Below are 15399 nucleotides of genomic sequence, written 5' to 3' on the forward strand. Positions count from 1 at the left end.
GCATATCGTTAAACATACCTATTGAATTTAGCTAATTTCATAGCCGATTAATCACCTTACCCCATATTACCCAATGCCGAATATTAACCCAACATCACAAGCATAATCACCATGAAACTTACCTTAATACACATTTTATCCCATTGCCGAATACATATATATATCATCAAACAAATTTTTAATCACATCTCTATAATTGATCATAATCGGACATTATAAACAAATCAACTAGTTTAACATTCAAATTCTTCTAACCATTCCTCAATCACTTACTCAATGAACAACAATCCAAGCACATCAAAGCATAGTCGAATGTATCATTCTTCTTAAATTCATATTCGAACACTCAATTAAATACTTACAATTTAGCACTAATTTAGCATTTCAACATAGCCGATTGTCATTAAGCAATTAAGCCACAAATTTTCAATTTTACCAAGCTCAACTCATCTATAATCAACCTTTAATACACCTAAGCATCAAAAACAACATCAAAGAAATACAAACATCCATGACCGAATGTCATCTTCATAAATTTACAAAAACATTTGCCATGAGCTAGCTTCTATACTTGATGACCACTCCAAATATACAAAGAACAATGAAAGAGCATTAACATACCTCTTCCTAAACATCAACCAACCCAACATGAAGCAAGAGAATCTTCTTCTTCTTCCTTCCTCAAGTCACGGCAATGGGGAGCAACCTAGCCAATTTTTTTGTTTCTCCTCCTACTAACCACTATTATTTTATTAGCCATGTTCTTTATTTTATTATTCCTAACATAAAACACTAACATAAAATGTTTATAATACATTTTAACCCATTGCATTGTTGGCCACTACTTGTCATAGGTGGAAATTTGACATGCAAGCCCATTATTTTCATAACATGCACTAATAGGTCCTTATAGATTAACCTATCACCTTTTAAAAGTGTCACACATAAGTCCTATTAATTAAATTCACATGCAATCGACTAAATCGAAGCTTAAAACTTTCACACATTCATATTCACATATTTTAGACAATAAATATCATATTCAAATACTTCGGTGACTCGGTTTAGCGGTCCTGAAACCACTTTCCGACTAGGGTCAATTTAGGGTTGTCACAACTCTCCCCCACTTTAGGGATTTTCGTCCACGAAAATTTCTACCGATGCATAGTTTAGGATAACGTCCTCTTATTGAATTATATCCATATAAACATTAGCTCATCGATAGCAATTGTAATTCATTACTGTTTTCGCATCGATCTATAAAATCATTTTCTTATCTTAAAACAAATACATAAACATTTCTACAAGTATGCACATATATTTCATTTTCTTGATTTCATAAGCAATAATCACTTAATTTAATTCACAAATGCATTTCAAACACATATTAAGCACATATTAACATGTATAATTCACATCATCAACCCACATATTTGTAACCCACATTTTCATTCATGTATAAGCTGCAACCTGACCGAAAGTACACACATACTCAAACATCCCAATAATTATCCTTTAACTCCATCATATCTCACTATTCAACTTAACCTATTTCCAACGGAAAATCAACTTCCACATACCCGAACATTGAATTCATTTAGCACATTCAATCACCGTTAACGATACCCGTATACAATCGATTAGGCATAAAGCCTCATATAGTAAACCGGCATGGGATTTATTTTATCACATAACTAATATATCCAAAATTATCACCATTCATCAGAAATTCTTACCAACTTTCAAATGTTGAAACTTAATCGAAATAATTTCTTGAACATGATTAACAAAATAGTGTTTATTCACAATAGCACATATAACTGCATATACCGAGAATCTCATATTTATAATGCATATATATATGACATACCTTGTCAATTTAATGTCTCAAACATATTTCATTACCAATTTAGCACAATGTTGTATAATCTCCGACTCTAATTAGTTCACCAGTGTTAGTCCGTTTAACGAATTTTCTCTTTAAGTCTTACTTACTATTACAAATCAATGCCATCGTCTCACACGAGGTCATACATGAAACACATTTCGCATACACAGTGCCCACTGACTGATTTCGCACACATAGTGCTCGATTAAAGAACTCGCACACATAGTGCCTCAACTACTGATCTGGCACACATAGTGCTCAGTTTAAGAGCTTGCACACACAGTGCCTTATAATTCCAGCACGAATGCCTTCGAGGTTTAGCCCGGATATGTCACCAGCACGAATGCTCTTCGGGACTTAGCCCGAATATATCACTAGCACGAATGCTCTTTGGGACTTAGCCCGGATATATTACTAGCACGAATGCTCTTCGAGACTTAGCCCGGATATATCACTAGCACGAATGCTCTTCGGGACTTAGCCTGGATATATCACTAGCACGAATGCTCTTCGGGACTTAGCCCGGATATATCACTAGCACGAATGCTCTTCGGGACTTAGACCGGATATATCACTAGCACGAATGCTCTTCGGGACTTAGCCCGGATATGTCACCAGCACGAATGCTCTTCGGGACTTAGCCCGGATATATATAACTCTCAATTCTCATGTACATATACATATATAACAATGCACATTAGTATATCATTTACATTACTTGAATACAAACACAACATGCTTATCGACCATTCAACTTTCAATTCCATAGCCACATGCAATGATCACATTTATAGTTGTAACACGCCTTCAAAATTGCATCACTTATACCCTTATAATTCAATCCAAATCAAAATTCAAATACGAGTACATGATACGTACCTGATCAACTTAATAATTTAAGCATATCCAAGTGAAGTTATATCGCAAATTCTCATAGTCAGAAGCTTGCTACAGCTCGATCGGGATCAAGATTCATTACAATACCACAAACACATTTTAATAGTCAAAAATCATCACACTATCATTTTATCACTTTATGGCATGTATAAAAAGACTCACGCGTGCTACGCTAGTCCTAGAATCGACTAAACCGTAGCTCTGATACCAATAAAATGTAACACCCCTATCCCGTAACCGTCGCCGGAATAGGTAAGGGGCATTACCGGACTTGTAACTCATGTCAGAATAGTAAAATTTTGAACTTTTTCTTGAAATAAAGATCATTCATTTAAATAAGTACTAAGCACAACTAGGGATAAAATTTAAACTTCTCTAAGTAAACATTCAAAAGATGCCATTTTCGCATGGCTTATATACATTAACCAAAATATTCTTCCGCCACTAGTCTATTCTATACATGCCAGAAGATAATCCAAAACATAGCAGTACCAAGCAGTGAATAGTGATAGTGTGACAAGTTGCTGACGATCCCCGAGCAAAAGGCCAAATTCAACAATCTATAAAACAGAGAAACATAACAATGGAGTAAGCTTTTATAAGCTTAGTAAGACTTAAGCAGTTTAAAAGAAAAACTCTTGAACTCAAATATAACCAATTTGTTTATTTGATTCATATATATATCATTTAATTTCATATCTATAGTTACCCTCATCGGTCAAGTCAAATTGTATATCTCCCAATATCCTATAATATTTCTCCATAACTGTATACCCACATATTCATATGGAATTTTCATATTTGCTTTCCACTTTACAATCATGATTTAATTCAAATCAAACTTAAATATAAGCTCAGAATACATACCTGTCCAACTTAACGCATTGAACGTATTTATTAACAATTGTTACTGTGAAGTCATATAATCTTACACTTTACTCGGATCTTCAGCGAGACCTTTAGCTCGAATAATCCCCACACGTAGTTATCGGGTCTTACCCAGACAAAATCTACACACGTAGTCATCGGGTCTTACCCGGAATATATTTCCAAGTTTCATGTACATTTAATCACATGTTACAACATTCACATCGACTGTCATATTTGTAATTCATTTGCCTCATCAAATATCTAATAATACACACCTTTCACATTTGGTTATTCGGCCACAATATACACACATCTCCTACATATTGCTCATTAGTGTAACACCCCGTACCCGAGTCCGTTACCGGAGTCGAACACAAGGTGCACACAAACTTGACTTAATCATTTTCACAGTCCATTTAAAAATTTCTAGACAAGCTGGTTACTGCGTCACTGTCGCTTTAAAAATCATATCTTGAGTTTCAAAGCTCGAAAATCAGTTTCGTAATTTTTCCCTGAAATTAGACTCACATTTCCATCTACATATTTTTTTCTAGAAGTTTTGGTCGGGCCAATTAGTACAGTTTATTAGTTAAAGTCTCCCATGTGACAAGGGTCGACTACACTGACCTTCGCGCGTTACAACTTGAATATCTCTCTGTACAGGACTTCAATACTGATGTCGTTTGTTTCTATAGAAACTAGACTCAAAGAGGAATCTATAAATATATGGAATTACTCCTAATTATCCCTGGTTAATTTAAAATGAATTTCCAAAGTCGGAACAGGGGTCCAGAAACCGTTCTGGCCCTGTCTCACGAAAACCTAAATATCTCTTAACATACAACTCATATGACCGTTTCGTTTCTTCCATATGAAAGTAGATTCATCAAGGTTAATTTACATAATTTATTCACTAATTTATTCCATTTCTGCTATTTTTAGTGATTTTTCACATCCACACCACTGCTGCTGACAGCATCTGCCTTTAAGGTAGACTTTACCTATTTCATAATTTCCATGATTCAATTGGCCCTTTTTGCATACATAGCACAAAGTGTGATCATGATTAACCATTCCAATGGCTAATCGTTTCAAAACAATTCCATACCTCATAATGATCAACATACAAACGATTATAGTACTATGCTAAAAACGTATATAAGCCATTTTCGCATGGCTATCTAAGTTTACACAAAACCGAAAGGTACATGACATACAACAAAAGGGTAGTCCTATACATGCCATTTCAAAGTTCAACCAAAATTTGTACCAAAAAGGGGGCTTTGATAGTGTGGATGACTTCGACTTCAATGATCCCGAATCCGATAGCTAACGAGCAAAATCTATAAAACAAAGAGCCAAAGCAACGGGTAAGCATTTTAATGCTTAGTAAGTCTCAAGTAATGAAATCAGCTTTGACTAAAGTATTACATTCACATAGCTAAATGAATCACTTTAGTAATACACATTCTCATAATCATATACACACACAAGGTATCAACCTATCTAAGAGCCGAAAGTTCGTTAGTCGATCGAAGCGAACACTATTTCAAACGAATCGACTTTTTCGATGCACATGTAAACATACCTTATCATATGGGTTTTTCGAGTATTAATTGAATTTATTACCGCACCAAAACGCTCACCTTCAAACCGAGCTTCTTGAAATTTAGCGAATATAACCACAAGCACAATTGCCTTCGTGTCTTAACCCGGATTTGGTATCTTGCACAAATGCCTTGGTCTTAGCCGGATATGACAACTTCGCACGAATGCCTTGGTCTTAGCCCGATATAATCACTAGCATAAATGCCTTGGGACTTAGCCGGATATATTCACTAGCATAAATGCCTTGGGACTTAGCCCGGTATCATTCAAATGCTCATGTATACATATATCAATAATCACGACACATCCATATTTCATTTTCGTTACTAAGGCTCAAACACAAAATATTTATCAAACCTTTCCAATTTCTACTCAATAGCCACACACAAAGAGCATGATTTCAATTAACTTTATAACTTAGTCCCTACGCACATTCGGCTGTCCGCCATAATATGACAAATCATTTCAATATAATTCAAGTAGGGTCATTACTCAAGACTTACTTGGACGTGGTCGAGCGATTTCGATGACTACTCGACTACCTTTTCCTTCCCTTTATCGGATTTAGCTCCCTTTGCTCTTGAGCTTAATTTAACAAATAAATTGATTTAATCATTTGAGCATCGAAGAGGAATTCATGGTACTTAGCCAATATATATACTCATTAGGCATCAAAGTCACATATGTACGAAATCATGAATCGAACTCAACACATTAGTTAATATTCCTCTTAGCCAATTTTCTAAGCCAAGAATAGGCATCAATATGCTTGCCTCTAACTGAATGCATGCACACCAATTCCCTCATGTGGCGAATATGCATGTCCATGTTGAGGCCAATTATACACTTAATACCACACAAAAACAGCATACATTTTACTAACTAACGCATTCCATATTATAACTCAATACGCATCAATCATTTACTTCATAACCGAAACACCATCATATGTAATTATATGCCTTGAGATAGTATATATGTCATACCAATACATCATGTGCAAACATATATATATATACATGCAAGAGCCGAATCATAAGGCTGATTATGACTATCTCATATATCTTCATTATGGCGAATGCTCCTTCTACACCATTTACCTTCACAAAGCATGAATTTCATCATCCAACTTACAAGCTTACAATGTCATGAAGTTTAACCTCGTAGTATCTATCAAACTCTCACTCAAAATTGCTAAAAGAATATTCAATAATCATTAATCCACCATCACATGCACCATTGCAAAGCTTCACTTTTAGCATGCAAATGATATCAACACAATCTCACCTTAGCCGAATATCATCTCCATGACATAGTAAGGATTTGAACCATGGCTAGTTAGAACTCAAGCTAACTACTAAAATATACATGAATCTCATGGCAAAACATCAAACTTACCTTAATAGTGACCTAGGATAGCCGAATGCTTCACTCCCTTCTTCCCTTTTTCCTTCAATTTTCGGCCAAAAGATGTTCAAGGATGAACACACACATTTCTTTTTCTTCTTTGTATTTTCTTCCTAGTTTTGGCTCAAAGAAAGGATGAACAAATTTTTTTTTCTTTCTTTTCCTTCAACTCACGGCAATGGGGGGATTACACCTTCTCTCCCTTTTTTTTTTCAATTCTTTATTCCTCACCTTAGTTTAATTTTTCCTCCTATATTGCACCAACAAAACATGTCTATGACATGTTTTGCCCATCCTCCTTGTCATGGCCGGCCACCACTTATAAAAGGGGGTATTTGACATGCAAGACCATTGTTTTGCATGCATGCTTTAATTAGTCATCACATTTCCTATCCTACTTTCAAAGTTCACTACTAGGTCCTTTTAGTGAAATTCACATTTATGACCCTAAATCAAATCATCAAAAATGTCACACACAAATTAACACATATCATAGGCATCAAAATGAATATTAAATTATTTTATGCCTCGGTTTTGTGGTCCCAAAACCACTTCCCGACTAGGGTCAATTTTGGGCTGTCACAATTAGCCATTCGGCTTTACCACATATACATATCTCATACATATTTCATATTAGCCATTCGACTTTACCACATATACATGTCTCATACATATTTCATGTTAGCCATTCGGCTTTACCACATATATATATTTATCTTGTACATCAATTTCAGCAATGGCTTATAAGCAACTCAAATAGTTTCATCAATGTTTACAACAAAATCACATATTCACTACAAGTTGTATTCCTGAGCAATAATCACTAAATTATTCCTAACTGGAGCTACAAAACTCCAAATCAATTGCCGTTAATTTTCCCTGAATATAGACTCATATATCTTCCATCCATAAAATTTTCAGAATTTTAGGTTTGGCCAATCAATACCAGATTTTTCTGAAAGTTTCCCCTGTTTGACTGTTTGACTAATCTGACCACTCTTCACTACGAATCAAATTTCTCGTTGTACAGAACTCAAAATGTGTTCTATTTGATTTCATTTGAAACTAGACTCATTAAGGAGTCTAAGCATATAAATGTCATCTTATAACCATTTTTGTACAAATTATAATGATTTTCTAAAAACAGAGCAGGGGATTTCGGAGTCATTCTGACACCGTCTCATACAACTTTAAATATCTCTTTATAGGAAATTTCTTTGCTCACACGGTTTCTTTTATAAGAAACTAGACTAATTAATATTTGATTACATATTCTATTCAGCCTATAACTCCACACCAACAATTTATGGTGATTTTCTAAAATCACGTTACTGCTGCTATCCTAAGCAAATTATTACAATTTACTCTTAAATTTCCAAGTCCAAACACTTATGAACTTACCATTTGAGTTTAAAACATATCATGGCCACATCATATCTTATTAAATCAACTCATTATGTCCTATTATGATTGAATTTACTCAACGTTTAATCACTTAAAACTTACCTCGGAAGTGGTCGACGACTAGATATCCACGGCTATTCGTTTACTTTCTCTTTTCCCTTATCCGACTTTGATCCTCTTTGCTCTTAAGCTTAAGTAAAACAATAGATTTGCTTAAGTACTTAACTAATATTATTCACTTAACTATCACATTGGGCAATCACACATCATTTAATCTATATCTAAAACAATAGATTTCAATATGTATCATATTTAAAAAAACATGCCATGACTCGATTTCATGCTTATTTAATTTATATCTAATTCACATTCACAAGCAAAGAGTCACTTAATTTATCATGCTTCCTTATACATGAATTTAATCATATTGCCGAATGTCCTTATGCGTACATGGTACATACATAAGGCATATATATATATATATACCTATATATGACCATTACAATTTAAACATTTAATCATAATCGGCAAGCTTTATTTCAACTATTTAAGGTGCAAACCAATTATGTTATTCATTAACATTTCGTCATATTAAATCTTTGATTAACCAATTTAACACATACCAAAATCCAATCATACATATAACCTTTATCTCAATACCAAACCGAGTTATAAGATTATACATTACACTAAGCAAATCGTTAAACATACCTATTGAATTTAGCTAATTTCATAGCCGATTAATCACCTTACCCCACATTACTCAATGCCGAATATTAACCCAACATCACAAGCATAATCACCATGAAACTTACCTTAATACACATTTTATCCCATTGCCGAATACATATATATATATCATCAAACAAATTTTTAATCACATCTCTATAATTGATCATAATCGGACATTATAAACAAATCAACTAGTTTAACATTCAAATTCTTCTAACCATTCCTCAATCACTTACTCAATGAACAACAATCCAAGCAAATCAAAGCATAGTCGAATGTATCATTCTTCTTAAATTCATATTCGAACACTCAATTAAATACTTACAATTTAGCACTAATTTAGCATTTCAACATAGCTGATTGTCATTAAGCAATTAAGCCACAAATTTTCAATTTTACCAAGCTCAACTCATCTATAATCAACCCTTAATACACCTAAGCATCAAAAACAACATCAAAGAAATACAAACATCCATGACCGAATGTCATCTTCATAAATTTACAAAAACATTTGCCATGAGCTAGCTTCTATACTTGATGACCACTCCAAATATACAAAGATTTTCAATGAAAGAGCATTAACATACCTCTTCCTAAACATCAACCAACCCAACATGAAGCAAGAGAATCCTCTTCTTCTTCCTTCCTCAAGCCACGGCAATGGGGAGCAACCTAGCTAATTTTTTTGTTTCTCCTCCTACTAACCACTATTATTTTATTAGCCATGTTCTTTATTTTATTATTCCTAACATAAAACACTAACATAAAATGTTTATAATACATTTTAACCCATTGCATGGCTGGCCACTACTTGTCATAGGTGGAAATTTGACATGCAAGCCCATTATTTTCATAACATGCACTAATAGGTCCTTATAGATTAACCTATCACCTTTTAAAAGTGCCACACATAAGTCCTATTAATTAAATTCACATGCAATCAACTAAATCGAAGCTTAAAACTTTCACACATTTATATTCACATGTTTCAGACAATAAATATCATATTCAAATACTTCGGTGACTCGGTTTAGCGGTCCCGAAACCACTTTTCGGCTAGGGTCAATTTAGGGCTATCACATGACGAGCTCGATGAGTTGAGCTGGACTTGCAGGTAGTTGCATGGTGAGTTCAAGGAACTGGAATCAGCTTTCTCGGAGCGTCCTAATGGAGTTTCAATCCAAAGTTGAGCTACAAAAGCTGTGATGGACTCCTTAAACTTCTTGGCTCGAGCTCGAGTAACAGGACCTTGTGGTAGCACCATAGAATCCTCGCTCGAACTAGCTGAACCATAGGGCGCGATCACATCATTCCCCCCTCTTCAAAACAACTTGTCCTCAAGTCAAAATCTGCATTTAAAGGGGTTAAATTTGACACATTAAAAGTAGCGCTGACATTATAATCTCCTGGCAAGTCAATTTTATAATAATTTTCATTTATTCGCTCTAAAACTTGAAAAGTACCGTCTCCGCGAGGCAGTAGCTTAGATTTCCATTTGGTCGGAAATGCTCCTTGCGCATATGAATCCAAACCCATTCTCCGGGTTCAAAAACTACTCGTTTTTAGCCTTTGTTCGCATTACGCACATAGAACTCAGTCCTAGCCTCGATATTGGCCCGCACCTTGCTATGTAAATCCTTGACAAAATCTGCCTTTTTCTTCGTATCTACACGGACAAACTGATTAGTAGGTAAAGGCAATAGATCTAAAGGAGTCAAGGGATTAAAACCGTAAACAATTTCAAATAGGGAGAATTTAGTCGCAGAATGGACAGAACGATTATACACAAACTCAATATGGGGTAGACAATCCTCCCACGTCTTCAAATTCTTTCGAACGATGGCCCAAAGCAAAGTAGATAGAACTCTATTGACAACTTTCGTTTGGCCATCGGTTTGGGGGTGGCAGGTGGTCGAAAACAGAAGTTTGGTCCCTAATTTACCCCACAAAGACCTCCAAAAGTGACTTAAAAATTTTGCATCTCGGTCCGACACGATCGTACGAGGAATGCCATGTAGTCTAACGATATCCCTGAAAAATAAGTTTGCAACATGAACGGCATCGTCAGTCTTAGTACAGGCAATAAAATGAGACATTTTTGAAAATCTATCAACAACAACAAAAATAGAATCCTTCCCCGTTTTTGTGCGCGGAAGTCCGAGAACAAAATCCATGGAGATGTCAATCCATGGTGCTTCAGGAATGGCCAATGGTGTGTACAAGCCATGGGGTTGAACCTTTAATTTAGCCTTTTTGCAGGCTATACACCTTTCGCAAACTCGCTCCATGTCTTTTCGCATCCGTGGCCAATAAAAATGTTTGTGGAGAGTGGCTAGCGTCTTATTGACCCCGAAGTGTCCCATAAGCCCGCCACTATGCGCCTCATGCACTAATAGGTCTCAGACAGATGCACAAAGAATGCATAATTTACCTTCTCGGAAAAGATAGCCCTCGTACCTATAAAAATTATCAAAAGGACCTTTCTCACAAGAAACAAATATCTCTCCAAAATCAGAATCGTTTACATAGGAATCTTTTAATAATGTAAAACCAAGAATCTTAGAATCCAAATATGATAATAGAGTATACCTTCTTGAAAGCGCATCAGCCACGATATTATCTTTACCTTTCTTATATTTGATGACATACGGAAATGACTCAAGGTATTCAACCCACTTCGCGTGGCGTCGGTTCAACTTATGTTGGCCTTTGATGTGCTTCAAGGCTTCGTGATCGGAGTGAATAACGAATTCCTTAGGCCACAAGTAATGTTGCCATGTCTCAAGGGCTCGTATGAGCGCGTACATCTCTTTATCATACACCGGATAGTTGAGTACGGCTCCATTGAGTTTTTCACTAAAGTAAGCCACAGGACGTCGGTCTTGTGTCAACACAGCCCCGATTCCAAGGCCCGAAGCATCGCACTCGATCTCAAAAGTCTTCGAGAAATCTGGAAGGGCAAGCAAAGGAGCGTTAGTGAGACAACCTTTGATTTTTATAAATGATTTCTCTTGTTCATCGTTCCAAATAAAAGAAGAATTTTTCTTAATAACACTCGTAAGTGGAGCAGCAATAGTGCTAAAATTCAAAACGAATCGTCGGTAAAAACTAGCTAGGCCATGGAAACTTCAAACTTGCGTAACGCTCGTAGGCCTTGGCCAATCTCGTATGGCCTTAATCTTTTCTTGGTCTACCTCGAGACCATCCGCACTAACCACAAATCCTAGAAAAATAGTTTTGTTAGAACAAAAAGAGCATTTCTTTAAATTAGCATATAAGGTCTCTTTTCAGTAAAACTTCTAAAAGCAGATTTGAGATGACTTACATGTTCTTCCATAGATTTTTGTAAATCAATATATCGTCGAAATATACCACACAAAACTTACCGATGAAAGGCCTTAAGACATGGTTCATTAGTCTCATGAACGTACTTGGAGCGTTGGTAAGGCCAAAAGGCATAACCAACCATTCGTATAGTTCGTGCTTGGTATTTAATGCTGCTTTCCATTCGTCTCCTTCTCGCATCCGAATTTGGTGGTAGCCACTCTTCAAATCAATTTTTGAGAACACTTTGGCCCCACTAAGCTCATCTAACATGTCATCTAAGTGAGGAATGGGATGACGGTATTTGATTGTTATCTTGTTAACGGCTCGGCAATCCACGCACATGCGCCATGTTCCATCCTTTTTCGGTACCAATAATACGGGAATAGCACAGGGACTTAGGCTCTCGTGAATGTAGCCTTTTTCCATCAGTTCATTGACTTGTCTTTCCAACTCCTTGGTCTCCTCCGGATTGGCTCGGTAAGCAGGTCGATTTGGAATAACCGCTCCCGGCACGAAATCAATTTGATGCTCGATTCCACGAAGTAGTGGAAGACCACTCAGGATTTCTTCCGAAAAAACGTCTTGGAAATCCTGCAACAAAGACAAAATAGGAGGGGGCAGGGTACCGGGTAAATCGTTAGTAGAAATTAATGCTTCATTGTACAAAAGTACAAGAATAGTTCGATTCATCACCAAAGCCTTCCTCACATCACTAACTCTTACAAAAACACTCATTTTCTCGATTTTCTTTTCTTTTTCTTCTTTTTCTTGGATATTTTCTTGTCACTCTCTTTTGTTTTTTTTCCTTATTTTTCTCTTCCTTTACTTTTTTACAACTTTCTTTTTCTTTTTCTCTCATTTGCTCAACAGAAGCTTTTAGCTTGATTTGGTCTTCATACACTTGTTTGGGAGTCAACAGTGCCAATGTCACATTCTTTCCCATGAATTTGAATGTATACCGGTTAGTATACCCGTCGTGTTGAACTCATTTATCAAATTGCCACGGTCGGCCAAGTAACAAATGCCCCGCATGCATCGGTACAACGTCACAAAGAACTTCATCCGAATACTTGCCAATGTTAAAAGAGACAAGTACTTGTTTCGTTACCTTAAGCTCTCCTCCGTCATTGAGCCATTGAAGTTTGTAGGGGCTCGGATGCTTGGTAGTAGGCAAACCAAGTCTTTCAACCATCATGGTACTTGCTACATTGGTACAGCAGCCTCCGTCGATAATGACGCTACAGACTTTACCTCCGACTTGGCACCAAGTGTGGAAGATATTCTCTCGTTGGAGATTATTCTCCGTGCCTTGGAGACTTAGACTTCGTTTTACAACAAGTAGTTCTCCTTCCATGGGTTGTTCCACGTCCTCCTCAACTTTGGAAGCCGATTCAGATTCTTTCTCCTCCTCATCCTCCATTTTGATCTCGCCATCGGCTCGCAATACCATGGGCCTTCGATTTGGGCATTGGCTTGCTATGTGGCCTCTTCCGAAACACTTAAAACACTTAATATCCCGATTTTGATTGTATGACGATTCGGGTGCCTTGCCTTTGTTTACTTCGGCGATGGTCTTGTTGGTTTTTGGAGGTACCGTGGTCTCCTTCCCTCGAGGATTGGCAGGTCCTTTACTTGATCCTTGGTTCCACTTTGAAGGGTTAGAAGTGGGAAACCCTCGACTTGGGCCTTTTCTCTTGAGTTGTCTTTCCACCTTGATGGCCATATGGACCATATCAACCACTTTAATGTAGTGTTGTAATTCCACTACGTTTGCTATATCTCGATTTAGACCAGCTAGGAATTGTGCCATCGTTGCTTCGGGATCTTCTTGGACATCCGCTCGAATCATCGCGATTTCCATCTCTTTGCAGTAATCCTCGACACTTTTGGACCCTTCCGTGAGATTTTGGAGTTTTTGGTGCAACTCCCAGTGGTAGTACGCAGGGATAAATCGTCGCCTCATCACCGCCTTCATTTCGATCCATGTAGAGATAGGACATTCACTGTTACGCCTCCGACTAGTGGTTAGTTGTTCCCACCAAATCATGGCGTAGTCCAAAAACTCTATTGCTGCTAGTTTCACCTTTTTATTCTCGGAGTAATTGTGACAATCGAACACCAACTCTATCTTTTTTTCCCACTCAAGATAGGCCTCCGGATCCGATCTACCTTGAAAGCGGTGGAATAGGCGGTTTAATGTTCTTGAGATCATCATCTTCGCGTCTTCGATCTCGTTGTCGGTGTTGCCTACGTCGATCACTAGCATTAGACTCTTGTTCACTTTCAAGATCACTAAGGTCATTTGCTTCATTGTCTTCGACCCTTCGTCTTCCCCGATTCTGATTTGGCCTCTCCCGTCTTGGTCTAACCCTCTCGGGCGCTCTTTCATGTTGGCCATTCGTTTCAACTTGGAACAAACGGTCTTCGATGGGATTGAGCCTTCGATCTAGGAGTCGCTCCATTTCTCGTAATAAGGCTTGCATATTTAAGTTGGGGACGTTGCGAATGGGTTGTCTTGCCGGACGATCTTCCACGTTCTGATCTGACTCTTGTGACATTAAAACGTTGTTAAAGTAAACCTCACCACAAAACCTCACAATCTCTCGAAAAGGAAAAGAAGATGTTTCTCTCACACTCGTGTTTACACTCGAAATTAGGCTTTTACCTCCACTCTATTGCACTTACAACTCTCGTGCCTTTTACCTCTCTAAACCTTTTCTCGTGATTTCGTAAGCAGATTCGTTAAGGCTTAGTCCTTGGTCTAGGTGGTCGGTTCAAAAGGGGCAACAAGTGATTGATGTATTCGGTTTGGTAGGGTGAAAGAATAGGAATTAGGTTAAAAGTGTGGCGTATTAGGAAGAGTAGGATAGAAGATGGATCGGAAACTATATCAAATCAAAGCTTGACGATCAACTAACAATTGAATTGCATAAATCACTTTTTTTTTAAAATTTTTTTTTCGGAATTTTTTTTTCAAACTTGTGTAACTTTTTTTTTGTACTATATCAGCAAACTAAATACAATAGAAGCACTTTTGTACATGATTTTTTTTTCTCAGCTGCGTAGATTTTTGCTTTTATAATAACAGCAACAAACCAATCAAAATGAGAAAACTTTGGTATACGAGTCCTCAAGCTTTGTAAGATAGGGAAAAGAGAGGGGTAAGCATTTACATGCTTAGTAAGCCCGAATAACTAGAAAGTAAACTTACCGATTAATTAGTATGCATCCATATTAGGCAATAAAACCAACAAGCATGAAATAGT

General features: G+C 36.8%; 1 pseudogene; it reads right to left on the reverse strand.

The window, feature by feature from the left end:
• Positions 1–9232: 9232 nt before the first annotated feature.
• Positions 9233–14595, reverse strand: LOC108465402 (uncharacterized; annotated as a pseudogene).
• Positions 14596–15399: the final 804 nt, after the last annotated feature.

This window comes from Gossypium arboreum, chromosome 13 (assembly GCF_025698485.1).
Source record: "Gossypium arboreum isolate Shixiya-1 chromosome 13, ASM2569848v2, whole genome shotgun sequence".
NCBI lineage: Eukaryota > Viridiplantae > Streptophyta > Magnoliopsida > Malvales > Malvaceae > Gossypium > Gossypium arboreum.